General features: G+C 40.4%; 1 protein-coding gene across 1 annotated transcript in view; it reads right to left on the bottom strand.

Moving 5' to 3' along the window:
* COL8A1 (collagen type VIII alpha 1 chain) overlaps window positions 1-27651 on the bottom strand; it is a 124313-nt gene that overhangs the window by 30377 nt on the left and 66285 nt on the right. Inside the window, exon 2 of the mRNA XM_063305628.1 lies at window positions 16513-16626. The gene's annotated coding sequence lies outside the window, so the exon portion shown is untranslated. The remainder of the gene's footprint in view (window positions 1-16512; window positions 16627-27651) is intronic.

Genomic DNA, 27651 nt, shown 5'->3' with positions numbered 1-27651 from the left:
GAGAGAGTGTGAAGAAAAATCCATTCTAAACAATGCATACGCAAGCACTAGGATGTTGAAAGGTCCATGAACACACATTAAATTTCTAGAGGCAATGGGGACAGAACTGTGTAGATGTCAGTGTCCTAGTTTCCAATTGAAATGAAGTACTGATGCCGAACATAGATGTGAGGAGGTGGAAATAGACCATCTGCACGGACTGCTGTAACAATTCCAGTAACATTATAGATTTTAACGGAAAGGAATGGTCTTTCTTGGGGAAAAGGAAGAGAACAGGAATACAGGTTGGGTTAGGTACGGGATGGTTTATTTGTTATGAAACTACAAATAGGTGGAGTATTCTGCTGGCAGGCTTTCTACTTATTGAATTTCAGAAATCTGATCACTAGATGGCAGCCCTGGTCCACTTAATTTCACATAGAAGTCCTGCTTGAAATGACCTCTACAATATTGTCCTAGAGAAGCCTTGCTCAGCCTAGTGCCCTCCAGATGTCTTGATCCAATTCCCATGGTGGCTGAGAATTCTGGGAGTTGAAGCCCAAAACATCTGGAGAACCCTAAGTTGGGTAAGTCAAATAAATAACTGTTTAATTCTCCCCTGGTTACATTAGAAACTACAAAGTTGCTACACTGGAAACATAATGTGAATTCTATACAGAGAATGTTCTCTCTTTTTTTAAAAAAAGAATTCTTTTCTTTTAAGCATTGTGTAATGCAGGAAGGACCCTAAAGGCAAATTCACAGGACAATTTTTTAAAGCAATGACTATCGAGCAGTGCCGTCATGACCTCATCTTTTTGGCATGGGGATTAGCTTTGTTAATGCTCCAAACAGATGTCAAGTTTACAGCTGATCACATCCCAGTATACTGTTTTAGAAACATCTCGAGACATTTTTATGACCTTGCAGTTAAACAATTGTGCTACTTAAAATAAATTGAAAGTAACAGCCCTCCTATACTGAATCAATTCAGACTTACGGTACCTTCAATGAGCACAAACTGGGCTGCCCAAAGGACAGTGCAAGAGGAAAAAATTGCTCCAGACTCTTGTCTTAAGCCCCAGGTGAACTGTTAAGTCCCTGCATGTTTCACATCTGCACTGGTCCTTATAGAAGCCTGGGGTCCCTAACTTTTTTGCACCTAGGGGCAAATTTGGAATTTTGAGAGTATTATTAGCATTCTCACAAATGGTTATCATGGCAGATATGGCCAATCACAAAATACCGCTTTTATCAAATGAAAAAGTAGTAATACTGCTCAACTTCTCCAGCTTCCTAGGAAGCTGTCTACATTTTCAGCTCTTTTTCCTGGCAGTTAGACATAATTCCAACAAGGCTGCAGCTTCCCACCATTTCATTTTCCAAAATGGAGATCCAGAGGCATTGTTGGAAGTAGACATTATGCTTAAGGCTGGTCCTCTGATTGCAGCTTGCCAGCATTCCATTTTCCTTCAAATAAAAAAAATCTAAAAATAAATGAAATTAAACCTGGGTAGGTTTTGTTAATGCCAGTGAGCATCAATGGAGGTATTGCCATGCATAGTAGCAGGGACTCAAGTAGTATACAAAGAGAAACACCTTTCCCCAGTATATTTTCTAAACATATTAAGAACACATTCCTATGCTCTCAGCGACACTTACCGGAGAGACGAGGGCTACCAAATCAGGACTACAAAAATCCAAAGAACCACTAGATGGCAGCAGAGAGTTACAATTTCTGTAACTTTTTGTTGCTGTGTAATAGTCTAGATTTTTGCAGCCCAGTTCTGGTAGCCCTAGGAAAGTCCAGCAATTCACTTTCAGATTGAAGGGCTTGTGTCTCCCTTTAGTTTGCTCCCCCAGCTGCATTCCCTCATTTGGGAAATCCAGTCTGATAAACCTTCTCTGAAAATATATACATTTACATTTTAAACTCATCTAAATCACAGCAGCAATGTCACTATGCCTATAAGCTAAATGTATTTGTTAGTTTCAATCTCTTTAAGGATTGCTAGAAAGAAGAAAGAAGGAAAGCATGTTTTAACCGTTCAAAGTGCCCTTCAAATGACTAAATAAAGTGGATGCTGTCATAAAAGCAAATGGTCCCTCCGGGTTTGTTTCTGTATAATTGTATGACTGGCTGCCATGATACAGACCATATAAAGAAGACTTTTAATACTTGCATCCTCTGCTTTATCCTTTCTATTCTGTATGAGTTTTGGAATAGAATAACCTCAAAATATCAGGCACTAAGTCTGCTGCATTCCTCTTGATTGAAGGAGGATGCTAAGAATGCATGAATTCCTGATGACCTTTCACTGCAAACTGTGAACTTTGCTTACTACCCATGATGCATACTTAGGCATCATTACTCAGGCTCTAAGCCAGGACCTCTTCTTGGCCATTACTTCTTTAGCAACATTTCTCAAACAAAGTGAGGAATGAGAGAAACTGCTTAAGTAAACTTTGAGCTCTTTTCTTGAAACTGTCACTTCTAAGTTCATGTGAAAGCTCAAGGGAGAACATTTCTGTTTGTAACAGAGGGAAAGCGGAATTTGTGTCTACCACCCGTCTAGGCAGGCACTGCACTATTACTGCCTTTTTAGTCTAAAGTTTCTCCTTCACGTTACAAGAGGTGATTAGGCTTAATTTAAATTCCTCTTGACTCTTGGGTCAAACAGAAACTTAGGCCTAAGAAATAAATTAAGCCTAAAAGGAAATTTGACATACATTCAAAGATCACCCTACAGACTAAAAGTTTCAAACTTATTTTTTCAAATTCAAATCTGAAGAATGTCAGCCTGGAACAATCCTCTGCCCTACATCATAAGATTTTACTCAAGTGGAAATCCAGACAACAGAGGAAGATTTGTGGACATCAGCCATTTACAGTTGACTGTTCTGTAAGGGTCTCATGCAGGATTACATTCACTCTGATCCTCTGATCCCTTGAGATTAACTGAGGTTTCTAAACCAACTTCAAGGGTACTCCTACCTAAAGTTACCTTCATGACTGAGATGGCATACAAGTTGTTACATACATACATACATACATGCATGCAGTAATTTCATGAAGCTGGTTTGGAAATTCATTGTTGTCCACTCATATGCAAAACTCTTTTCTATGACTTGTTCTTTTGAACTATTAGATACAGGGCACTAAACTCAGGAACCTCTCCATGCAAACCATATACCATCACCGAGCTATGGCCCCTATGCATCAGAGATCATAACAAAACTCTAACAGTTGAAAATAAACACACAAATTCTTGTCTTTATTATGCCATAATTAAAACCAACCTGAGCACTGCTGAGCAGGTACCCTTGAGTTTCCCTTATATATTTCCCCTCACTTTGTGGTTGAAACAGGAGTGCTCATTACATAGTCCTTTATTTGTGGCATATTTGAATGTATTTCTTTTTCCTCTAGTTTCAATAATTTCTAAAACATCAATTTTCCCACAAAGAACTTTTTATAGCCATTTAATAATGGTAAAGTAGGGCCAGTTCTATCCTGGATTGCAGCAAAGGAATCCAGGACAGACAGGAGAAATGGAGACTCATACAAGCACATTCTTAAAATACTTCATTGCTTTAGTAGAAAATCTAAATCCTTCACTTAGACTAATATTTTCACATGATAGGGTTTGTTTTTTTTAAAGAGGCTTTTAAGAACTGTTAAATAGTCCCAATTTTGCCACAGCAAATACTTTCAGAGAGTTTTATTTTCTAATTAAAGTTACCTATCTTCTTTTCCGTTGCCTGTCAGCTTCCACTGCTGCCTTTCCCAACCTTATGTCCTCAAGGCCAGGTTGGAGTTCGGCTCCCATAATTCTTAAGCCATCATTTGACAAATGATAAGATTTTCTGTCCAACACATCTGGAAGGTGCTAGATTGGAGATGGGTGATTTAACGCATCCCTTGTAATTATTTATCAAACACAACATAGCAATGTCTGCTTCTGAGGGAAGTGGGTGGGATTTAGAGGCAGGAAATCCAAAAAAGCAGTCTCCTGCTTTTGGCAGAGACAAATCCAGTGTTGCTTTTGGTTGAAGATCAGAATTTTGATTGGATACAAATGGACTTGGCAGAGAATATTAAGCCGAAACGCTAACAGAACTTTGGAAGATTAGAAGATGGAACTTACATTAGCAGCTTTGGGTTTGGGATAAATTCATATCAACACCATGTTCTCAATTTCTTAAGGCAGGCTGATTTCAATAGATACGTTTCTCTCATTCCAGAGATGTGTCTATGGAAGAAGGAATTTTGATTCAGAGGATTCAAAGCTTATCCCTATTAAATCCTAACAGGCCCCAGAAGGTTTCCTGTGGATTTTTTTCTATGGCAGCCAGCCTGCTGTAGTATAAAGTTGAAATTTTTTCTTCTTTTACAGTGGTTTGCAATGTCAATTATACCAGTCACTTCATTGCAGTTGTGTAAATTATCAATTTACACAGTAAGTTTCTACCATAGTCATGTGGCTGTCTCTTCATCCAAACAGCATTAGATATACAATAATGCATTCAGCTGTCTTTTTTAAAACTGGAGAGAGAGAAAGGGAGGGAGAGAAGAATAACATTTTACACTTAGATTTCACATAATGATTCTGCACTAGTTTGAAAACAGCTCTTGCACCTTTTGATGCCACTAAGCTGATTTATTTCCGGCTCAACTTCAGTATATCTGAAACCAAAGTCAATCTAGCCTTTTCTTTGAAATGCCATGGTCCTGTGGAGCTTCTGGACCATCCATGTCCCCATTGGCAGTAATTCTTTTCTCACCATTACTTCTGGGCTTCAGCTGCCCTAGCACCATCTTTAAAGGAAAAGGCAGCTTAATGGCTTTCTAGGCCTCCCTTCAGGTGCATCGGTGGGTAGATGAGAGTCAGACTAGTCAAGATGGCAATTGCCACCACACAACTGAATCTCTGCTCCTTGTATGTGTTGCACATGTGAAGCACTTTAAAAAGAGGGTGTGTCATGTTCACCGTTCCAATGTTACCGTTACATCGTAACGTTTTGCATGTCATTTGGCTGATGCGTGTTTAGTCTGGGAGGGGAGGAGGATTCCATCTCGTGGGATTGTTATATGTTAGCAGCTGGATTGGAATGTGTTTGGGTTATCTTGTGTGTTCAAGGTTCCTTTCCCAGGACATCAGCAGAAATGGTTACCAGCACCTGGGGGGTGGGGGGAGTTTGCAATGGCAGGGCGAGGGGAGGGATTACGTTTGAGCCGAGGGTTTTTAGTTTGTATTTGGCGCGCTTTTGCTCATTCTCAGCTTTCTCTGTATTTGCATACTATTCTTTAATAAATCAGATATCATTAAGTTCCTGCTTGTGAGTCTGAGTCTATTAGGGTAGGCAATCCTTTCATAAAGCTGAGAATCTCAAAAAATTTTCCGTTAGCCCCTTTCCAGATTTATTTTGTGAGAGAGAAGTGCTAGCAATGAGCAAACCAAATCCCCAAACCACGGAAAGTGAGGAATCGAGTGAGGGGGAACCTGACTCCACGGTGATAAGAACAGAGAGGGTTCCTACTCGGGAACTCTCAGAAATTTGGGAGGTGTCGAGCTCCAGCCTGGGAGAAGAGGAGGTTGGAGGTAAAAGAGCCCCTGAACCGACCGGCGAGTCGCCAGGCGAACTGGTCACCTGGGATGAAACACAGGGACCCCTACCAGGGACATCCAAAACATCTTGGAAACAGCGGTACCTGAGTTCCCCAACTGTGGTCAGGCAGGAGAGAAAGGAGAATTCCCAAACTCCTGACCGTAGACTGGTGGAGGCCAAATTGGAGTCACTAGAATTTATGTTTCAGGAAATGTCAATGGACTGGGGTCCCTGGGAGAGGAGGAGAGAGGAGTCTAGTAATAAGCATTCGTCTCCTTCTTCGCCCCCACCTTCTTTGTAGGAAAGGAGTAGGACCCAGCACAGAGAGGAGGCAAGGGCGCCGAGGGTGAGAATTTCAAGGTCCCCTCCTCGAGAGCGGAGATCCCTGGGAGCTAAAAGAAAGTCCAACCACCCAGCTGTGGCGAAGGGACTGCCCGGAGTGGGGGTTAAGGACTTTACCGTTAAATTTGATGGAGATCCAACTAAGCTATCGTTCTTCCTTACCAATGCAAGGAGTTATATGGATGAATGGGAACCGTATTTTCGTTCAGAAAGAGCCAAGATTAATGCCATTGCCACTAAGCTCAAGGGGCGGGCTGCCGATTGGTATGTGCAGTTATGTCAATTGGATGCCCCTGAGCTGGAGCAGTTCGAAGAATTCCTGTGGGCATTGAAGCTACACTTTGAAGACCCGTTAGCTAAAGAAAGGGCAAAACGGGCGCTGAGGGAGCTTAGCCAGGGGCCACGATCGGTGGCAGACTATGCTCTGGAATTTAAGGCTCTGGCTGGGAAGGTTGAGGATTGGTCCCAATCTACCTTAATAGAACTTTTTAAGGATGATCTGGACACGGAGGTCCTGAGGTGGTCGCTCGGTAGGGACGACCCAGATACCCTGTATGAATGGATACAGTTGGCAGGGAAGGCTGAGCATGCCCATGAAACCTTTGCTCACAGGAAGGTGATGAGATATTCCAGGCTCAGCAAGGGTTCCCGCCCTGCTGCGCCTACTGGAAAGTCCGGTCAACGTGCCTGGGAGGAGGAGAGGGAGTGCCGCTATGTGAAAGGGCAGTGCCTCCGATGTGGAAAGGAAGGTCACCGAGTGGCGGCGTGCCCAAAGGGAAAGACTGATGATCATTCGGGGAAGCTGATGGGGAAATCTCCCTCTTTACCCAGGAAAATGAAGGCAGCCATGGCTGAAACTGAAGTGGAGGAGGTTCCTTACTTTGGGGGCAAGGGGGAGCCTGATCTACACCAGCCGGCGGGAAACACCAGCCACCTGCTCTAAGGAGCGCCTGTGGGCAGGTGGTGGAGGATGGGTGCAAACATGTTTCGGTGAGTGCCAACTATCCCACACTGAACGTGAAAGTGAAGTTAGGCTCCCGCACAAGAACCGTTGAAGTTTGAGCATTGATCGATTTGGGGTGTTCGCATTGCTTGATGCACCCTGACGTGGTGGCTGCTTTGGAGTTACCCAGCTTTCCACTGCAACGTCCCATGATTTTCATCCAGCTGGATGGTTCTACAGCGGGGGGGGGGGGGGAAACCAGTCACCCATTACACGGGCATGGTGGCATTGCAAATGGGCAGCCACCGTGAGGGGCTGCCGTTTGTGGTGGTGCCTGTGGGGCATCCCTTAGTCATTCTGGGGATTCCTTGGTTGGTCCAACAAAACCCCTATATAAATTGGGTACACAGGACTTTGACTTTTGGGGATGGTTTCTATCAAGCCCCTGGGGAGGACGATGCTCCGGAGGCTGCAGTGGGGAGGGCGGCAGCAGCAACCCCGCATTTCGTTGTCACACCACTGGAGGGCTTGCCGGAGCAATATCAAGGCTTTGCGGATGTGTTTGGTGAGAAAGAAGCGGACCAACTCCCACCCCATCGAAAAACTGACTGTGCGATAGAGTTGGTCCCCGATGCTCAACTGCCCAAACCAAAAATTTATGCCATGACTCAAAAGGAACTGGCGGCATTGAGGGAGTTTGTGGACAAAAACTTGGCCAGGGCTTTTATTGAACCAGCAAATTCGCCAGTGGGCGCCCCTGTCTTGTTTCGAGCGAAGAAGGATGGGACATTGAGACTTTGTACAGATTACCACGGATTAAATGCGGTCTCGATATTAAACAAATATCCTCTGCCGTTAATAAAAGACATGTTAGCACATCTTCTCTAAGCTGGATTTGTGGGAAGCCTATTTCCGCATCCGCATACGGGAGGGAGATGAATGGAAGACTGCTTTCAATTGTCCACTGGGTTCTTTTCAGTATAAAGTTTTGCCTTTTGGGTTGGCGGGGGCACCAGGGGTGTTCATGCAATTGATCAATGAAGTGTTACATGAACATTTGTTCAGGGGTGTACTGGTCTATTTGGATGATGTTTTAATTTATGCTGAAACGGAAGAGGAACATGAGCGCTTGGTGAAACAGGTGCTTAGCAAACTGAGAAAGGCTGAGCTCTATGCTAAGCTTTCTAAGTGTGAATTTCATCAGACTCAGCTTGACTACCTGGGGTACAGGATCTCTGACAAAGGCATTGAGATGGATCCTGTGAAGATTCAAGCTATTTTGGGGTGGGAGCGCCCGCGCACCTGCAGGCAGCTCCAAAGTTTTCTTGGGTTTTCCAACTATTACCGCCAATTCATCCAGGGGTTTGCTGAAATTGCGTTGCCGCTCACTGACTTGTTATGTACGAAGGAGTTGGGGGACACACGCAAGGTAAAGAACCCGGGGGCATTGCTCAATTGGACACCTGACTGCCAGTTGGCTTTCGACAAACTCAAAAGCCTGTTCACTGCTGAACCCATTCTTCAACACCCTGATCCCACTAAACCCTTTGTGGTTCAAGTGGATGCTTCCAATTTCTCAATTGGAGCGCTCTTGCTGCAAGCGGATGCTGACAACCGCCTGAAGCTGTGTGCGTATCTGTCCCGGAAATTTTCCAAGATGGAAAGGCGGTGGCATGTTTGGGACAAAGAAGCTTTTGCAATCAAGGCTGCTTTGGAGGCATGGCGCCACCTCTTAGAGGGGGCTAAATGTCCTTTTGAGGTTTGGACTGACCATAAAAATTTGGAAGCGCTCAGCACGCCCCGTAAGCTCAGTCCTAAGCAGATCCGCTGGGCTCAATTTTTCAGTCGCTTTGACTTTAAGTTGAAATTCATTCCGGGCAAGAAAAACTTCCTGGCTGATGCGCTTTCCCGCCTGCCCCAGGATTCGGTCCAGGCACCTGACATTGTGGGTACACTGTGGACAGAACCCCAATTGGGTTTGCAAGCTGTCACACGCAGTCAAACCCATGCGCAGCTGCCCCCAGCTTCAGTTTCACCGGCTGGGGGAAGGACGCCAATTCCCTCTCAATTGCAACAAGTTTCTGCTAGAGGTGAAATCTGATACTTGGTTGCAAGCGAATAGAGACAATGTTACATTTGACAGAGGCTTAGCTTGGAAGCAAAACCGCCTCTATGTCCCTGACAGTTTGCGAAGGGAAATTTTGATTAGGTCTCATGATGATAAAGTGGCTGGTCATTTTGGGTTTGTCAAAACCTTACACCTCGTGCGCTGCCAATTCTGGTGGCCCACATTGAGGCGTGATGTAAAAAGTTATGTTGCTTCTTGTCTTGTCTGTGCCATGTCTAAACGGAAGGGGGGCAAACCGCAAGGGCTACTTCAGCCGGTGGCCAGCCCTTCCCGTCTTTGGGAGGAGGTCTCCTAGTCAGAGAAAGACTGTGATTTGGGTGGTGAAGGACTACTTTTCTAAGCAAGCCCATTTTATTCCATGTGCTTTCATTCCGTCTGTGCAGCAATTGGCCTGCCTTTTTCTAGTCCACATCTACCGGATTCACGGGAGCCCCTCCCGCTTGATCACGGACCATGGAACACAGTTTATTTCCCAATTTTGGAGGCCATTTTTGAAGCTGGTGGGCACCAAGCAGGCATTGTCCACTGCGTCGCATCTGGAGACTGACGGATCTACGGAGGCTCTTAATTTGACCCTGGAGCAATTTTTGCGGGCATTTGTCAACTATCAGCAGGACAATTGGGTTGATCTGCTGCCTTTTGCTGAGGTGGCTTATAATAATGCTGTACATCAGAGCACGGGGCACACCCCTTTCCGTACTGTGTTTGGCCAGGACTTTGTTCCCATTCCTGACTTGCCTCAGCCTTCCACGCAGCCCTCCTCCGCTTCTGATCGGGCTGCTCACCTGGCTGATTCATGGCCGGTAATTCAACAGGCGTTGGCTGATGCCCAATCTGCCTATAAACTGCATGCTGATAAGTGACGAGCCTGCTTTTAAAGTTGGTGATAAGGTCTACCTTTCCACCAAGTTCATTAAATCCCCTCAGTCCTCAAAGAAGTTGGCTCCTAAGTTTGTTGGTCCTTTTCCCATTGTGGGAGTTGTGAACCCTGTCACGTTTAAACTCGATTTGCCACCCAATCTAAAGCGTTTACATCCTGTTTTCCATTGCAGCTTGCTCAAGCCTCTCAACCACTCCGATCATTGGCATCCGCAACCCCCACCTCCTGCTCCGATCATGATTGATGGACAGCAACATTTTGAGGTGAAGGAGGTCCTTGATTCTTGCAGACCTCATGGCACCCTTCAGTACCTCATTCGATGGAAACACTTTCCCCACCCTGAGTGGGTGTCTGCCCGTGATGTTCACTCTCTTGTTTTAGTTAGACGCTTTCATCTAGCTTATCCTATGAAACCTGCTCCTTAGTGTTTTGCGGGGGTGGTATGTCATGTTCACCATTCCAATGTTGCTGGTACATCGTAACGTTTTGCATGTCATTTGGCTGATGCGTGTTTCATCTGGGAGGGGAGGAGGATTCCATCTCGTGGGATTGCTATATGTTAGCAGCTGGTTTGGAATGTGTTTGGGTTATTTCGTGTGTTCAAGGTCCCTTTCCCAGGACATCAGCAGAAACGGTTACCAGCACCTGGTGGGTGGGGGGGGAGTTTGCAACGGCAGGGCGAGGGGAGGGATTACGTTTGAGCCGAGGGTTTTTAGTTTGTATTTGGCGCACTTTTGCTCATTCTCAGCTTTCTCTGTATTTGCATACTATTCTTTAATAAATCAGATATCATTAAGTTCCTGCTTGTGAGTCTGAGTCTATTAGGGTAGGCAATCCTTACAGGGTGTGGCGTCAACTGTGTGGCTGCCATTTTGACTTCTTTTTTATCCTCTGTGAAAACTGCCCTGTCCCTGATCTAGACTGCTGCAGTTTTTTTCTCTTTTTTTTGCATATGACTAGACAAATGCCACAACATGAAAAAACGGTTTTTGATGGGGGAGTACAAGCAGTTCTATTTCTTTGGCCTCACCCAATCAAGTCTCCATGATACATGCCAGATCAGCAGATTTTTATTACTCTAGGATCTCAGCAAATAGGACGGGGTAGTGACTTTCACTCCTTGTTCTCACTGTTGTAAACTGGTAGATTTGAAGATGATCCAAGACAAAATGAGTCACACACTTGCTATTTCACTGAATCAGTCTGCAGTGGCTTCATACCTGGGTCCTAATGGGAGGATTGGTGGCAACCTTTGTGCAATAAGACCCTGTTCATTCATAGTCTGGTACTGTGTGTCAGGGTGAGTTGCCCATGGCACATGAGAAGATGTAATGGTCTCAAGGTTAAATAGTGGATAACCATAAGGGCCTGTCATATATCACTGAAACCTGGTTGGGTGAGGCCAGGAATATCACCCACTCTGAGATTTGCCTTCCTGAGATTCAGCTCCTTCAACAGTCTTTGTGCCAGGGCTGGGGAAAGGGGTGGCATTGATCTTTAAAGATACCTTACCTCCAACCAGGGACTGTACTCCTGAGAGAACAGAATACGAATCCCTATTTGTACAGTTGGGCCATAAGGACAAGCTGGGCATCTGCTAGTGTACTGGCTGCCCTGATGTCTAGCAGAGTGTGTTCCTGAGCTGTTTGATCTGGTCTTGAGCTGCTGTTGGGCAGCTTCAAATTCTATGTTTTTTAGGGTGAGTTCATGGGCTCCACAATAATCTCAGGCCCCACACATAGAGGCAGCCACAAAATGGACATCATTTTTGTCTCAGGACAGATGTGTAGTGATCTGGACATAAAAGGCCTTTGCACCTGCCTTGAAGAAGGCCATGGAATGTGTTTTCCTGAAAAGGCACTCCCTTGGGTCCCTCTGTGTGGGACCACCATCACCCTATCTCTAACTTCCTGTGGTTGGGAAGGTTGTCAAAACTGTGGCCATGGTATAGCTCTAGAACACCCTAGGGGAAGTCGATTATTAGGACCCTTTTCAGTCAGGGTTCAGGCCTTGGCATGGGACAAAGACAGGAATGTTGCTCTTGGGGATGATCTTTGTCAGAACTTGAATAGGGAAAGTTCATCCCGCTATCCTTTTCATTCTCTCAGTGGCTGTTTATTAGTGGGGGAAGAGAGATTGCTCTCTTATGGAGTGCCATAGGAGATGGTTCTTTCTGCCCTGTTTTAACATCTACTTGAAATTACTAAATGAGGTGATCTACCAGTTCAGGGTTCAATATCATCAATAATGCTGATGATACCCAATTACAGTATATATCACTACCCCGGGCTGCACAAGAGATATTGTCAATGTCTTGATCCAGCATCTGGAGGCTGTGAGGACCTGAAAAGAGCAGAACAGGCTAAAGTTGAATTCGAGCAAGATGGAATTGCTGTTTATTCATGAAATCTCTGGTGCTGTCTCTTGATGGAGTAATGCTGCACTTGAAAGAGCAGGTCTGTGACTTGGAGGTCCTCTTGAACCCATGGCTACTGCTTGAAGCTGGGACCAAGGGGGCTTTGTTCAGCTTTGGTTGGTGCACCACTTGCAATGCTTTCTGGAGGGCAAAAATCTTGCCCTCATCACCACTCATCTGAGCTATTGCCATGAGCTCTATGTGCAGCTGCTTTTGAAGACCAACTGGAAGCATCAATCGGTCTATTATGGAGAAGTTATTGGCTGGTACAGATCAACATGAGCACCTGTGCCTTATTCTAGGCCTTGGAAGGACTATCTTCTTTAACCAGTTTTGATCTGCCTGGTTCATATGTTCTGTGAGAACCTGCTAATTGACCCTCAGATGATGCTTTTCTGTTGCTGCATTTGTACTCTGGAATAGCCTCTTCCTGGAAGTTTGATCAGTTTCCATGTTTTTGACTTTCCTCATTTATTAAAAACAGAATTATTCTGGAAAGTGTTTTGGGTGTGACGTATTGCCATTTATTTTATTGGTTCTGTAATTGGTTATATATTAACTGCTGATTGCTTATTTTCATTTTGTTTGATCTTTTATTATGGCTGTTTTATTGTGTTCTCTTGTGATTTTTTTCTCTTTATTTAGTATCCTGTGGACTTTTTATTGTGTTGTTTATAGATAGGTTATAAACTGCCAGGAGTCTGCTCAACTATGGTGGGCATAAACTAAAAAATGAAGTAAATAGCTTTTCAGGAATTGGGAAGCGGAAGCTATGGCAATGTGGAAATGCCCTTGGATGAAGTCAAACAAATGCTCATAATTTAGCAAACTCCCGTAACTGTTGGACCCCAACGGTCAGTCTGTTTATAGAATACCCTCAACCAATCTCATCACAAGAAAATATCCCAAATTATTGTGGAGTTCAATTGGTTTTGCAGCCCATTAAAACAATGTATTTTATTCCCATTTCTTCAACCAGGACACACATTTACATTTCTATAAATACATGTTCATATTAAACTTAGAGATCTCTAATAAAACACCAAAGCCTTAATTATCTAAGACCTGTCTTGTTGATTATAGTGAAGTGGGAGGCATATTTTTGGAACAGCAGAAAGGTGACAAATGATAGTGGACCTTCCTCTCTATGGGAACGGAGGAAGGTACATTGAATTTACTTAAATTTAGGCCTGACTTCATAAAATTAAGCAGGAAATGGATCTGAAAAGAAAATGATCTGTGCTTCTTGTCCAACATGTTCTTCCCTCTTTTTCTGATACAGAATACAAAAAGTGTTTTCTTAGCAAAATAAATGTTTCTTCCAAAAGTCTCACTTAGGACCAGACAATAGTCATAGGTTTACAAAGACTACGGACACTATGAGCTAATGTCTACTTGTTTAAAACATTCCAATTAAAAGTAAAAAAAGTAATTATAGTTTTGTTAAGATGATACTGCTTCTTCTGTTCTACAGAAAAAGCATGATTCATTAAATCTCAAAATTCATGGCTCATGAAATAAACTATAATCCATGAACTGATTTTTTAAAAAGGAAACTTGCATCATATATGGTTTGTTTGCTCATTTAGCTAAACAGTGTTTGTAAAAATGAAAGTATTGCCATATTTTTACAACATTCAATTAAATCAGAAGCAATTTTATTATACTGCAGCTACATTTGAAAACAAAGGCAGCTTTACTTTATTAATCATATGACTGCAGATGATAGAGAGCAAAAATCAACTTCACAGAAATAAGTTCTGTATTTACTGTATATATTTCCATAATATATGTTATGGAAATATATACAGTATAGCATATTACAGTATACCATAATATATAAGTTCCATATATACTGTATATATTTATACAGTATAACTTTCTCTTCTGCCTCCTGCAATGTCCTGTAACTCTAAATCCCACTGAAGTGGCTTTCCCAAAATAGCCAGTGAGCTATAAAATTGTCAGTTTATTATGTCAAAAAATACAAAAGAAAAAATAGAACAACAATAAACTTTGGTAAATTAAGTGCTCCTATCCATGCAGTGCTACTTATCCATTATTTTCAATATAGTTTAGAAGCTTAATGAACCTTGTTTTCTCCCCCTTTCCCCTAAATATTGTGCCCATATATACATACATATCCATCCCACTATTCCCTTTTGGAATAAGCAATGTTTTGCAATATGTAGAAAACAAGTAACAAATAGTAAATAAAAGAAAATAAAGTTACACCAACACTATTGACTGTATCTCTGCATACTTATCTATCATTGCAAGCCATCCTTGCTTTTCAGTGCTCATTCATTCAATACAGCAACGATTAATATTTTTTTCAAGTCTGGTGAGGGCTGGGGCAGGGGTGTGTCTTTGCTTTTTAAATGTATTAGGCCTATTTTGATGATGATGATGATGATGATGAGCCATCAAGTTGTTTTCTACTCCTAATTACCACATAGATAGATTTTAGGCCTATTTTAGGGTATGTTTTTCTGTAGTTTGTATGTCATCCAAAATGGCAGGAAATCTATGCTACCAATTTTCACAACAGAAATGCAACAGTTTAATAGGCATAAGCTGTGTCTTTGTAACAAAAATGGTTTGGGCATCAGTATTAACTAAATTAGGCAAAACTAGTAGCCAAAGTGAGTGATAGGAAAAGCTGTGGTTTCCAGAATGCAAGTATTAGTGGCAACAGCAATAGCCTCTGGGTTCTCTACAGTCACATGGCTGGGCAATCCAGGGGCACAGCACAGCTGTGACCCAAGTTGCTGGTGGCAACAGCATCTGGAGGACTGTGGAATGCCGGATTAAAAAAAGCTGTAGAAGAAACAGAGGGAGCAGCCTCTGTGGCCCATTGTAACAAAGACTACAGAATTGCCCAATTGCACCTTCAATGAGGAGGAGAAAAGCAGTACTGGCTGCCATGGACTTTTCAGGCACCCTGGGCTTGCCAAGACCTATTACTTCCTCTGTGTGGGGTGATGGCTGCCCAGAAGTACCCAGGCAGCTGACCACTGGAAGTGCAGTTGATCTGGGCATGCTCCTTGTCTGACCAGATGAAGTTATTAGAAAAAAGAATAACAATTGGTTTGCTAGACTGAATCAATTAGATAGTTTTGTATTTGAGAGTATGCAGCCCTGTTTCACATGTTGTCTTCCCTTGCCTTGGCTAAAAGTAGTTCCCCTCTTGCAAATCAGGGCCTTCATTTTGCCAGTTGTCTTGATTTACCACAATTCTCAATGCTATATCCCATTGGGATCTGGAGAGGTCTGAGCTATCAGGAGCAGCTTTTCTGAAGAGACTGTACACTTAAGTAGGTAAGAGGGATATTAGTACTGTAAATGAATAGACACATTTCAGCAAAAGCCATACCACTTCCACCCATTTATAATTATAAGTGTAAGAAACTTTTTAAAAAGATTTAAACAATTTTTGAGTTAATGATGAAGTCCTGAAGTCCTGATTAGTCTGATGGAATAATGCAACCATTAAATTGAAAGAGATGTCAAAAGTCATTTAGTCCAACTCTTTATTAATGCCTAAATCATATGCTATACCATCCATGGTGGGTAGCCATCCACCCTTTGCTTAAGAACTCTAAGAAAAGAAAAAATACTGTTTTCTGAAGCAATCAAGTCAGCTATTAACAACATACATTACTCCAAGCTTCTTCCAAAGGTTAGTCAAAATTTCTCTCATAATTTGAGCCTATTGATTCAAGTCTGCCAATTTACTTTATATGCAATGTGAACATTTTTAGCTACTTTGAAGCTGTTTATCATATTGATATTAATTCTCACTTCTCCATGGTAACAAGATAAATAGTATTCAATTTGTTCAATCTTTCATTACTTAATGAGATCTGCATGCATCTTGCCTTTGTTACTCTTATCTGGGTAAATTTAGTTTTACATAAATACTGATTCCCAGGGCAGAACTCCTGATGAGATCTAATTACAGCAGAATTAATTCTCATGTTTTATATTTCTGAGAATGGAGTGAAGATTATAAAAGCCTTTTGAGGCAATTAACTCCTGTTTCATTCAAATTTCTTTGGGTCTGTTAAATTTCCCTAGGTCCATTTAGGTTCTGCTGCCAGGTCAACCATCACCCATTTGAAAGTTGTACAAATCATCGTACATTTCTTCATAAGTTTCAAATCAATCACATTTATGCTTTATATTTTAAAGTGTGGATATACTGTACTTACTTTAGGACTTTGGGGAAATGGATAGAGATGTGGATCAGTGCACTAGGATTTCAGAAGTCTGGATTCTTCTGTTAGGTTCTGATAAGCAAGGAAAGGTATTTTTATCTCCACCACCTAAAAAAAAAGAAATCGAAAGTTAGAAATCAAAATTATGATCAATTTTAAAACAATAGAATGTCCAATCAGAAATTGCTAAAATCATTTTATTTATTTATTTATTTGAAATACTGATATAAAGTGAAAAAAAATAACAAAAACTATTAAGAAATACAAAGATCAGATAACAGCATACTGAAATGAACACTATGTGGTAAGTCCTGAAAAAAAAATACTTCCAAAGCTCAACAATCCAACATAAAGATTTTGTGCTTTTCTAAAAGCTCAACATTGTGCTGGTAATTCTCCACACTTAAACTCTCACCAGCACTAGCAACCTGATTAGCCTTTGTGTCCACAATTTTAACATCATTAGCATAATTTACCTGCTTGCTTTTATAGGCAAGGCTATCTGTCTGCAAAATAAAAGAACCACAGAGGAATTCCAACTGCAACCCACCACCCAGATGAACTTCAATTTTCCTACTTTAAATAATGTTTTAAAAAGAGCAGTAACTTATTGGTTAGGCTGGCAGGCCCGCAGTTGCAAGCAGTCTTCTCCTCACCACCCATGTATTTAATATTCCATTCTCACATCATCCCATCTAGTCTCAACCAAGAGCAACCACCCACTTGACTGCTTCTGCTGCTGTACTGGCCAGGATGGCAAAATAAGCACCCCAAGCAGAAGCCACAAAGTAACAGCCCAACTATTCCAAATCAGTGAGGCTGGATCTGATCTTGAATCAAAACTCTTGAAATGCCTGTGTTTTGTTTCATGCCTAGAAAAAATATGTGGCTGTTCTGAGCACAACATATTTGAAGGTCAATTTAATGATCAGAGGAAAGACTCACTCAGCTAAAGAATAGTTCAAATTAGTGTAGTAGACAACTGTCAGAAAGGTAGTTACAACTGTGCAAATAAGTGTGAAATGATGTGTGCACTGTTGTAATTATTTCCCCTATTGCAGTTTGAATAGTATATTTAGGTTCTCTTATGAATGTACAAATGTACAATTAAATTAAATGTGGCCTATGCCAGTGTCATATATAATTGTTTATTATTCCTTTACATCCAACAGCGTCCAGGTGGATGGGTATGTGTGTCAAAATAGCAGTATGGCAGTTGTTGCAGTGCAGTCAAAGCCCTGCCCCCTTTTAACCAGTATTGACATCACAAGCACATACAAAAGGATAGGGCTTCATTTACATTACTGCAACTTCCATCTTGCCTCTTTTGACCCCCTGCCTGCAGACGCTGATGGATGAAAAGGAATACAACCTTTTTTGGCATTTTAAAAGTATCTGGCCTTAGGGCTGTAATAAACTTGATTTGATTTGGCTTTTTAAAATGAAAAATATGTTTTTGAATAGCACTCTTCCTAATAAACATGGTTTTGTATGCATGCCATATAAAAAAAATTAAAAATTCCCTTCTCACCCCTATGGGTGGTATGTGTCTTCCACAAACTTGGGTCCTCTACCAGAGGCCTGGGAGACCAAACCCAAGTGGGTGAGGCCAGGCTTTCCAGTTGTAGCTGGAATTGCATTCAGGTAAGTTGATTTCTCATCTTTTCAGTCACTCACTCCGTCATCTCCCAAAGATGTTATGATCTCTATTTCTCTTCCTCATCCTCTGAGCTGCCAGTTACTACACTGGGTCTATTCATAAATCTACTTAACATGATGAAACCTTTCTATGCCACTTTCCCTGTATTTAGTTTCTAATATAATCATAATTACACACAAACACACACACACATTCTGCTTAGTTGGTATTATTCCTTTTTTTCATTACACAAATCTCTTCCATTATCTGTTTTAAACTCTGACTAGTTTTGGATGCAACTTTCACAAACAAATGAAATTTGCTTTCCAAATGTTGTCCATGCTGTGATGGTCTCCATTTTTAAAAATTGCTGTATTTTGCATTAAACAAACACAAAATAACATTTTAATATGCACAAAAGCTTTAAAAATACAAAATGCAGGCAAGTTTTGATGATATAAAAATGAAACATTAATAGAAAATAATGTTGTACATTATTTACAATGGTGCTTCAGAACACATGGGAGCATGTTAGAAGCATGTTTTTTTGAACAATTAAAGCAAATGCATCTTTTTTCAGGCTGGTATAGCTCATTTGAAGATGGCTCCTGGCTCTTTCTGCATGCCAACATTAAACCAGGTGTACAAACCTAGAAAAATATATGACTGCTTTAATGGTTTGAAACATGTGCTGAAGGATTTACACAAAGATCTTATGAAATTTAGATGGAGAAGACTTTAGAGTATACAATTTCCAGCTGAACAGAGATGGCTGAATCTTTTTTCCATATTCTCTGTCTCTTTAAATTCTTTCCATTCCATTTTTGAAGAATTCTGTTTATTCTGTTAATTTTGGTAATTTTCTGTTTAAAAAACTGAAAACAAAATTTTGAGGCATCCCTCTGAATCCCACCGAAAGATCAGAGCATAAAGATCCAATGGAACTTTGCCTGTTTCAGACCTAAATATAATACAAAGCTTTTTAAAAAATATTCAAAGTAACTTAAACCAATGGATTGACCACAAAATATATATGACCACTTCATGAAAGAACTGTATGAGTGCTTACAACCATGCATTACACCTAAACAGTCTGCAAAGACCTTTTAAATTAGGCACAGATCTGATCTATTGGCTACTGTTATACGTGTGTGTGAGGTTTTCTTAATCCAGCAAAATATTTCATCTGATACTTAAACAATTAGAATCCTGCCTAATATTTCACATAACTTATATAAAAGTCCTAGCTTCAGTCAGAGAGAACAAAGCATTTTATTTTGTTAATTCTTTACTTCACCTTGTTTCCACTATTTTCCTAGATACAGTATTTAAGGCAGTAATTTAGACTTATTTAAAATTATAAATCATATATTTCATTCATTTCCAAATTCTTAGGTTTTTTTTTCCTACAATAAAGCAGCAACAAAAATCTTGACAGAGACATCCTAAATTGTGGAGCCCTTGGTGTTCTCTGAGCCTTGTTTTCTTGCAGACGTTTCATTGCCAGACTAGGCAACATTTTCAGTGTGAAAGATGCACTGAAGATGTTGCCTAGTCTGGCAATGAAAGGCTCAGAGAGCACCAAGGACTCCACAGTTCAACCCTAAGCTACAAATATTCTCTTTGGTACATCCTAAATTGCATTAGCTGAAATACTGGTTGATTTCACAATTAGTTGATCGAATAAATTAGAACTGGCTATGGTCAAAAACTGTGCTAAGCTATAACCCATGGTTTATAAAACACTGAGCTGTTACACCCAAGTTCTAAGCCAAACCCAAACAGATTACACTACAGTTTATCACACTGTGCAGTCCTAGCCAGAGATACAAATGCTACATTATTTTGAGTCTGTTGGCTTAAAAAAATCTCCAACATAATGATTTAATGTCATTGTCCACTTTGCAGCTGGTGAGACAGCTAGATAAACCAGTCTTCATCCACAAGCCAATTATACTGTGTACAAATAATATAAACAGATTTTAAACATTTCTCCTCAGAAGTGAGTCCCAGTGAGATTCATGAGATTGGCTTCTTACTTGAAGGATTGAATACATCAAACAAATGATGGCTTTTATGTATGAAGGAACACCACAGAGTAACAAATACAGGGATGTTCTTGCATCTCCTGGCTTCCTTATTAGAAAAGCAATTGGCTGGGTTAACTAAGTTGGTAAACTTGATTCCCACTGAAAGTAGTATGTCATGTTGAACTTTTCACGTTGGTTTCAGTGGGATGTGAGTTGAAGTAATTTGCAATCCATTCAGCATGGTCAAAGTAATTCTACAAGGAAGCTTTGTATGATTTTGAAATCAGCTCATGACCTGTCTGATCTTCCAGTGAAGGCTTGTTTTAGGAGCTGAGATTATTTACTTTTGGCTTTGTACTAACTTATTCGAAGTCTGAGCAAAGCTGGCTTTCCCCCTTTTAAACTGTGGTGGCTTTTCAATGCCAGTAGGGACAATTCCTTCACACCACTTCCCAGATCCTAGATTAAGGCAATTGCTGCTTCTTCCTCCATAAAATATCACCCTGTTCCTGGTGCCAGTCTGTAGCATTTTTTAGAAAGTATCTCTTCTCCCTGCCTCTAGCCACTATATCATCATGCAACCATGATTATAGCTATTGAGTAAAGTGCCCACATGCAAAATTGCCAACATGCTATCATTTCACCTAAACAGCCTGCAAACACCTTTTAAATTAGGCAGAATTGTCCCTTGCATTTAGGAGGCTACTCCTAGCATCAGCTCTCTCTCTCTCTCTCTCTCTCTTTTGGCAAATGGCCAGAGAGATGCATACAATTTCTACTGAAACCATGGTGGGAGGGGGTAAAGAAAGTAACAACTATGTGATTGAAGTCCCACCCCTTTTTATGTGTGTTGATTGAAGCCCCAAACTTTTTTCGCATGTAATCATGCCTACTATTTTGATTTATTTTACACCTTCTCCTGAAGACACTCCCAGGGGCAGAGGTTACTAGCAATTTTCAAAAATTTCTTTTATGCGAAATAGGATTGAGGGGATTTTCGTTACTCCAGGACTAATGGTAGCCTGGGGATAGGTCACTGATTGAAAGAATGAAACATGGTGAGACAGAACATTCTCTTATTGGTCAGATGGAGGGAACACTGACTCATGATGTTCTTAATAGGGTCTCTGTGTTGAGGTCAGCAGAAGAGAAGATTATAGGCTGCTTTCAGATTACTTTGTGAGGAATTTGTGAGGATTTCACTGTGGAATCAGCAGTGGTGTGGCAATGCCTTCAGTCTTTATTACGATATGAGATATTCAAAATAAGCTTTTTGCTTCCTAGGGATTTTTCCCTTAGGATTTAAAAAAAAAACTCAACTGCTGAAATCTCTATCAATAAATGGTATAATTTACTCTTGAATTCAGCTTTAGATGCATTTATGAGATTATTCTGAAATAGGCCAGTGTCTAATAGAAATATAAAAGAGAAGGGGCATATTCACTCTTGTTATTTAATTTTTCTTTCTCAGTTTCAGGAGCATGAACACACAGTGATTTCTGCAAGTATGAATAGGATGTTCTTTGTAGGCCAGTACTCAGAACTATGTCCCACCGCATGCAGTGAGACAATACTAGCAAATTAAGTATAGGATTGCTGTCTGAGAACACTGCGTTCATCAGTTATTCCACAATAAATTGACACAAACAACAGATGGACTGTCTGCAATTATGTAGCTTGTAGATAAAGTGACATTCATAACAGCTTAGTAAACTGTTCAGATTCTGTTGGGTCATATCCACAATTAATAAAATGATCTGGCAAATAAAGAATGCTAGCAAATGTCTGCAAGTGAAGTGTTTAAGGATTTCCCAAATATTTGTCATTAAGAGAGCCATTTCTAACACAACAGAATACAATAGGTTCTTTGTCTAAATTTAACTTGTACAGATAGAAAACAGTGTTTGCTTGGGATGGGAACACTGACAGACAATTTTGGAAATCATTCAGGCTATAAAGAGTTAGCAGGACAATCCCATTTTTGATGGATAATTCCATGAAAACTGAGCTTCTAGACAGCAAAAATTTGAATGCCAGTGTTTAAATCACTGCTTAAGATCTGCAGATATTACAAGCTGGTAATAATAGCACCCATCTGTTGCACTGGTTTGGGTTATTGTAATGATTTGGATCACTTTAATCATTTAGAATTTTTCTAGAGAGGGGAACAATTCTGCAATGTTATTTGTGCAGGTAGCTCATGCCACTGGGGCATCCTGCCCATTTTTCTTGTGCTTTCTTTTGAATGCATTTATCTGTCTGTCTGTCTGTCTATCTATCTTACATCTTATGCATGATAATCCTAGGTGGCTTCCATAAAACCAAAATAAATATAACCCACAAAGCCCTACAACAAAATCATATATCCCAGCAGAGCACCACAACATCCCTCTGACTCTACGTTTATGTTTGCATTTGCTGGGTTCACTTCCATCCTAACCCAATGCCTGGGATGAAGGGCCAGGTCTTCACAGCCCTCTGGAAGTTAATAGGGTGGGGACCCTCTGAATCTCATGGTGGAGGCTGTTCCACAGGGCTGGGGCAGCCACAGAAAAGGCTGTCTCTGAGTTCCCACCATATGGCAACATTTAAAGGAAGGGCCCTGGGCCACTCCCACCCTATCTGAATTGGTGGGACCAGGAGATGCCCTCAGGGAGAGGCGGTCTGGCAAATAAGCTGGCCCTGTGCCACGTAGAGCTTTAAAGGTGATAGCCAGCATCTTGAATTGTACCCAGAAACCAATTACTTACAGTATTCTGGAATAGCAATTCTTACTGTTTCAAATTGATAGTTTTCTGCAATAGTTGGCTATTAATTTAAATAATCTTTTAATTCAGTTCATGAAGCTCAGTTCTACTCACCAAGCCTAATTACTAAGATGCAGAATAAGTGTATCTGATTGCTTACCAAGTATTACTTGCTCCAATGATTTTATGTGGAACCAATTCCTGCCATATGCAACCAAGAATTTTGCATTTTAATAACTGGAGCTAACAAGTGGTAATGTTAGCCTCAAGCTTTCACACCTTATTTTTGTATATTGTTTATTCAGCATTCAGCATTTAAACACACACTACGTTACAAGTTGTCATGATATTAGGAGCCAACATGACTGAATGGGTGCATGGAAAGATCCAATTCTGGGGAATTCTAGCAAATAACTGAAACCTAGAACAGCATCCATTCTGAAAACTAATAGTTGCATAGTGATAGCTATTGCCTGTAGTTCCACATTTCAATCTCATGTGTTATCATTGTATAAACTGTTCGTAAAGACAGCACCTAGCCAACCATGGTTGATCTTCAAGCACTAGACAGGGTTGGATTTAGTTCACATCTGAAGGGGAAACCACCACAGGGGAGGTAAAAAAAATCAAGATGGTGGCCAAAGCCATGTGATCAAAGCCTCTCTCGTTACTTGCATGTGCCATCTTTACCTGTTTACCCTCCCCACAACTGCTGGCAAATGCCCCTGCTAGAAAACAACATGGATGTATCAATGTAATCACATGTAATGGAGCTTGACTTGAGGAAGATTTTACATTACATAGCATGGGCTGAGAGAGAGAGAGAGAGAGAAAGATTGAGATTTTATGTCCTACTTATGCACTTTTGTATCATTTGTGTTGTAGAATCTTAAAGCATGAATTTACAGAACATTAGTTTCCATTAATGTGTTGTACTATATATTTACATACATATGCATATAAATACACACATACACCACATGCATATACCAATCTCTTCCTTTATTTTTCACTCAGTTTTGAATTTCTAAAAGTTAAAAGTCTGTCATTCTAAAAAAAAAATCTTATAGTTAAACTTTAAAATATAAGGCAGCAGCTAAGTTTGCCAAAAAGCATTCTCATTATCCACACCCAGAAGACACTGATACTCTGAAATGGCCAGAGCAATCTTTGTTCATTTTGAAGCCTGGCAAAGGAGGAGGGTCCATATTTTAATTCCTCAGATTTTAATCCAAGATGCTGCCTTGACAAATCGTATTTTACAGATTAAAAACAAAATCATAGCTTCTAGGAATATGCATACTATTACATGCTATAGTACACTCTTCAATTTGCCTTTTCATTTTAAACTAAAGCATTCCAACATTGTAAGAAGCCAGGCTTTTCTCCTGACATCCTATCCATTCTATGTGGATAATGTTATCTACTACATGATATGCTTATTAATAGTGGAATGTGATTTTTTCTATCCTGAAAATCCAGTGGAGAAAATAATGAATTCTAGAATTATTTTTACATAATCTCATATGTAACATTCCATCTGATAACTGTTCTTTAACTTTATGTTAAGAATTTAAGTTCAAGAATACCTGAATACCCTTTTAACTAGCAACATACATTGCCAAAAATCTTTACAACAGCATTTGTTTTTGGCAAGTAAGTAGGATAACAGAAGCTACATTTGGGGTGATTCCAGCCATGATTTTATTCTTTAATGGTTCCACTTTATTCATAGAATATTACAGTGATGTTGTATTTGATTTGCCTCTATTTTGCATGTTATCTTTTACCTATAAATAAAGCAAAGTAAAAAAAGAACCCTGCTAAGGATGAAAAGAGAGAATAGCTGCACAATTTCTTTCAACCTTAGAGCATCCAAAGTTACAGGAAGTATTGTATTCTTGAGATGATCAATTAAGGGGAGTTCCTGGTATTTGGATGTGTGTAAGCCTTGCTCTGAATTAGAATCTTTGGAGAAAGGTAAACCATATCCAACAACTGGATGCTTTGCTTCAAGGAACTGTAATCTTCAAGGATAGAGGAATACAATTCATACCAAAATGTATCCGTAAAGTTGGCTACAGGTAAGGAACAGGAAACTAACGTAGTTGAACTTTAAAGCACTGACCTATAGTGGCCTGGGAATGAATCCCACCCTTGTGCTGAGACCCTTTCCATATAGCATATTAGTTATATAAATGATTAAGCAGCCAAGAATTACGGCAGTTTGAAACAGAGAAGGAGGGAAGCACATGCCTGCTGTGGACAAGTTCCTATTACACTTTGGCACTTGAGTTGATATTGCAGCCATTGGACCGCACATATTCATAAATTCATGGGAATATGCATTAAGTTACATATAATGTTTACCAGTAACATGCTGCCAAAGATCACTTCTTACTACTGAAAGCCATGAATGGCAAATCACCACATGTTTTTCAGCCCACTGTACTCTGTATGGATTTGGATAAAGAATCAGAGCAGTATCTTACTACATGTTTGAATACTCACCCATTTCTAGAATGCAATCTGATTTCACACTATTGTGTTCTTGAGTTGGGCACAGTGTATTGAAGAATGATGGATGGGTAGGTTCATACATCTATTTAACTTCCAACCTATCTGTACAGATATCTATTTCTAACCACAGTGACACCAAAAGGTGCATTGTAACATTATAATGCAAGCTCAGTCCTTTTCTACTTGTGTCACAATGTCACACACAAGTCTATAAGGGGTGGAGTTTGGGTCACAATATACTGTTTTTCCCTTACCATCTTTGTTCCTCCTTCAGATGCTTATGCCTCTCTACTAAGATACCTTTAACATCTTCCAAGTGCTAAGGATTCCAGGGATCAATACAGAAATATCATGATCGGAAACAATATCCATTCCTAATAAACTATCCTGGACTATGTCCATTCAAACACCTTTTCAAATACAGAAGGAAACAGAATGCTCTGCTGGCTGGGGAATTCTGGGAGTTGAAGTTTACCCATCTTAAACTTGCCAAGGTTGAGAAACCTGCATTAAACAATAGTTCCTGAGTGGAGACTTGAAACTGATTCTCCCTGATAGGTTAGCTACTAAACCACACAGGTAGAGCTTTTGATATCCTCTACCCTGGTCTAGATCAGGGATGGCCAATTGGCAGTCCCAAATAGATACACTATGCAAAACAATTTTATTTGCCACCTAGAGACATCACATTCCCCAAAGATCCTTCCAAAGGGTCAGACATCCCCATAGGGACAGACATGACTCGGTGCTTGCACAGGGGACCTTTCACCTTTCACAGAGACATCACAAACTGGACACAAGTTGTTTACGAGGAAAATAAAATAATGTAGGAAATGGAGTTAGTCCACATCTTCACTTCGTATTTTAATGACATTTCACTGCTATGCCTAAGCAAATGTGCTCTGCATCTGCACAGTCCTTGAACTCATCTTTGTGTCTAGGGACTGGCTGTCCAAGATGAGGTCAATAAGCAGATAGATGTTAGCCATCTCCCAACCTAAAGAGTTTTAGTATTACTGTGTAAATACTGCAGTCTGGTGTCAAAAAAAAAAAGGTAGAATTGTTTGCTATAGCCTTCTGCCCTTTAATAAACTCTAAGAGGAAAATAATCAGACCCACAAAAAGGATGTTTGGGGCTATGAGCATGTGGAAACTGGCTGTGCTACACTAATTCTGAATGCAGTTTAATGCGTGTACTTCAGACAGACATTTTAATAAAATTATTTTGTTCTTCCTTTTATCACATCATCATGACAGATTATGGTTCCTATGTCCAACTCTTGAATTTTTGTCATTATTCTGTGATATTTTACTTCCCAGAGCTACCTCTGGAGCCTGTAATGCTCTTAACATTTCAGCAAATCTATTACAGTAGCTACTTTATTTAAACACAAGTATTTCTGTTTTTCTGGGGGTGGGGGGAGGGAATTAAAAAATAACCAACAGTAGTAGTTGCTGGACTGCTTAATTTGAATTTGCTTGCTAGAACTCACAGTAAATCACCTAAAGAATGTTTGAAACATTAGAACAGAACATTCTAATGTTTTAGATTATGTACTATGAATCATACAGTAGTAAATGTAGCTTTTAATACATTAGATGTAAAGTGATGCTGGAAAAAAAAATCCGACACTTGGACTTGCCTCTAACATTTATATGTGTCTTACTTCAGAGGATAGTCTGCTGGAAAGTCTATTGAATCCATGTTTGGTTTAAGAATAAGTAATCTGAAATTAATTAGTCAACCATACATATACAGACCACCTGAAAGTAGTTTTCTCCATTCTTCTGAGCTGTATTTCAATTTACATTGCCTCATAACATAGAAAACAGCATACACAATTTTATACAGATCTGAGTTCTCCTGTATTATACTAATTAGCCCAGAATCCAAACACAGTTGTGTCTCAAGAAAGAAAAATGTGACTGTGGAATATAATCCTCCCCCCACCCCAAGTTCTCATGGTTTTTAAAGTGAAATTCTACAGAATAGAGCAAAAATGTTTATCTACTTAAAATGAAAACAGAAAGTTTTGTTGCAAGTCTAGTTTCGCACTAGCCAGATTTGTTTGGCGAATTACAGTATCAGAAATGAGGAGAACCATCATTTTGACTTGGCTTCAGGAGGTCATAGAGAAAAATTGGGCAACCGCATGATAAAAGCAGTAGGAACAGGGAATGTTAATTACCAGACATC

Source organism: Candoia aspera, chromosome 5 (genome assembly GCF_035149785.1).
Source record: "Candoia aspera isolate rCanAsp1 chromosome 5, rCanAsp1.hap2, whole genome shotgun sequence".
NCBI classification, from domain to species: Eukaryota; Metazoa; Chordata; class Lepidosauria; order Squamata; family Boidae; genus Candoia; species Candoia aspera.
Note: the sequence above shows the minus strand (reverse complement) of the source record. Positions and strands in the feature narration are given on the sequence as shown.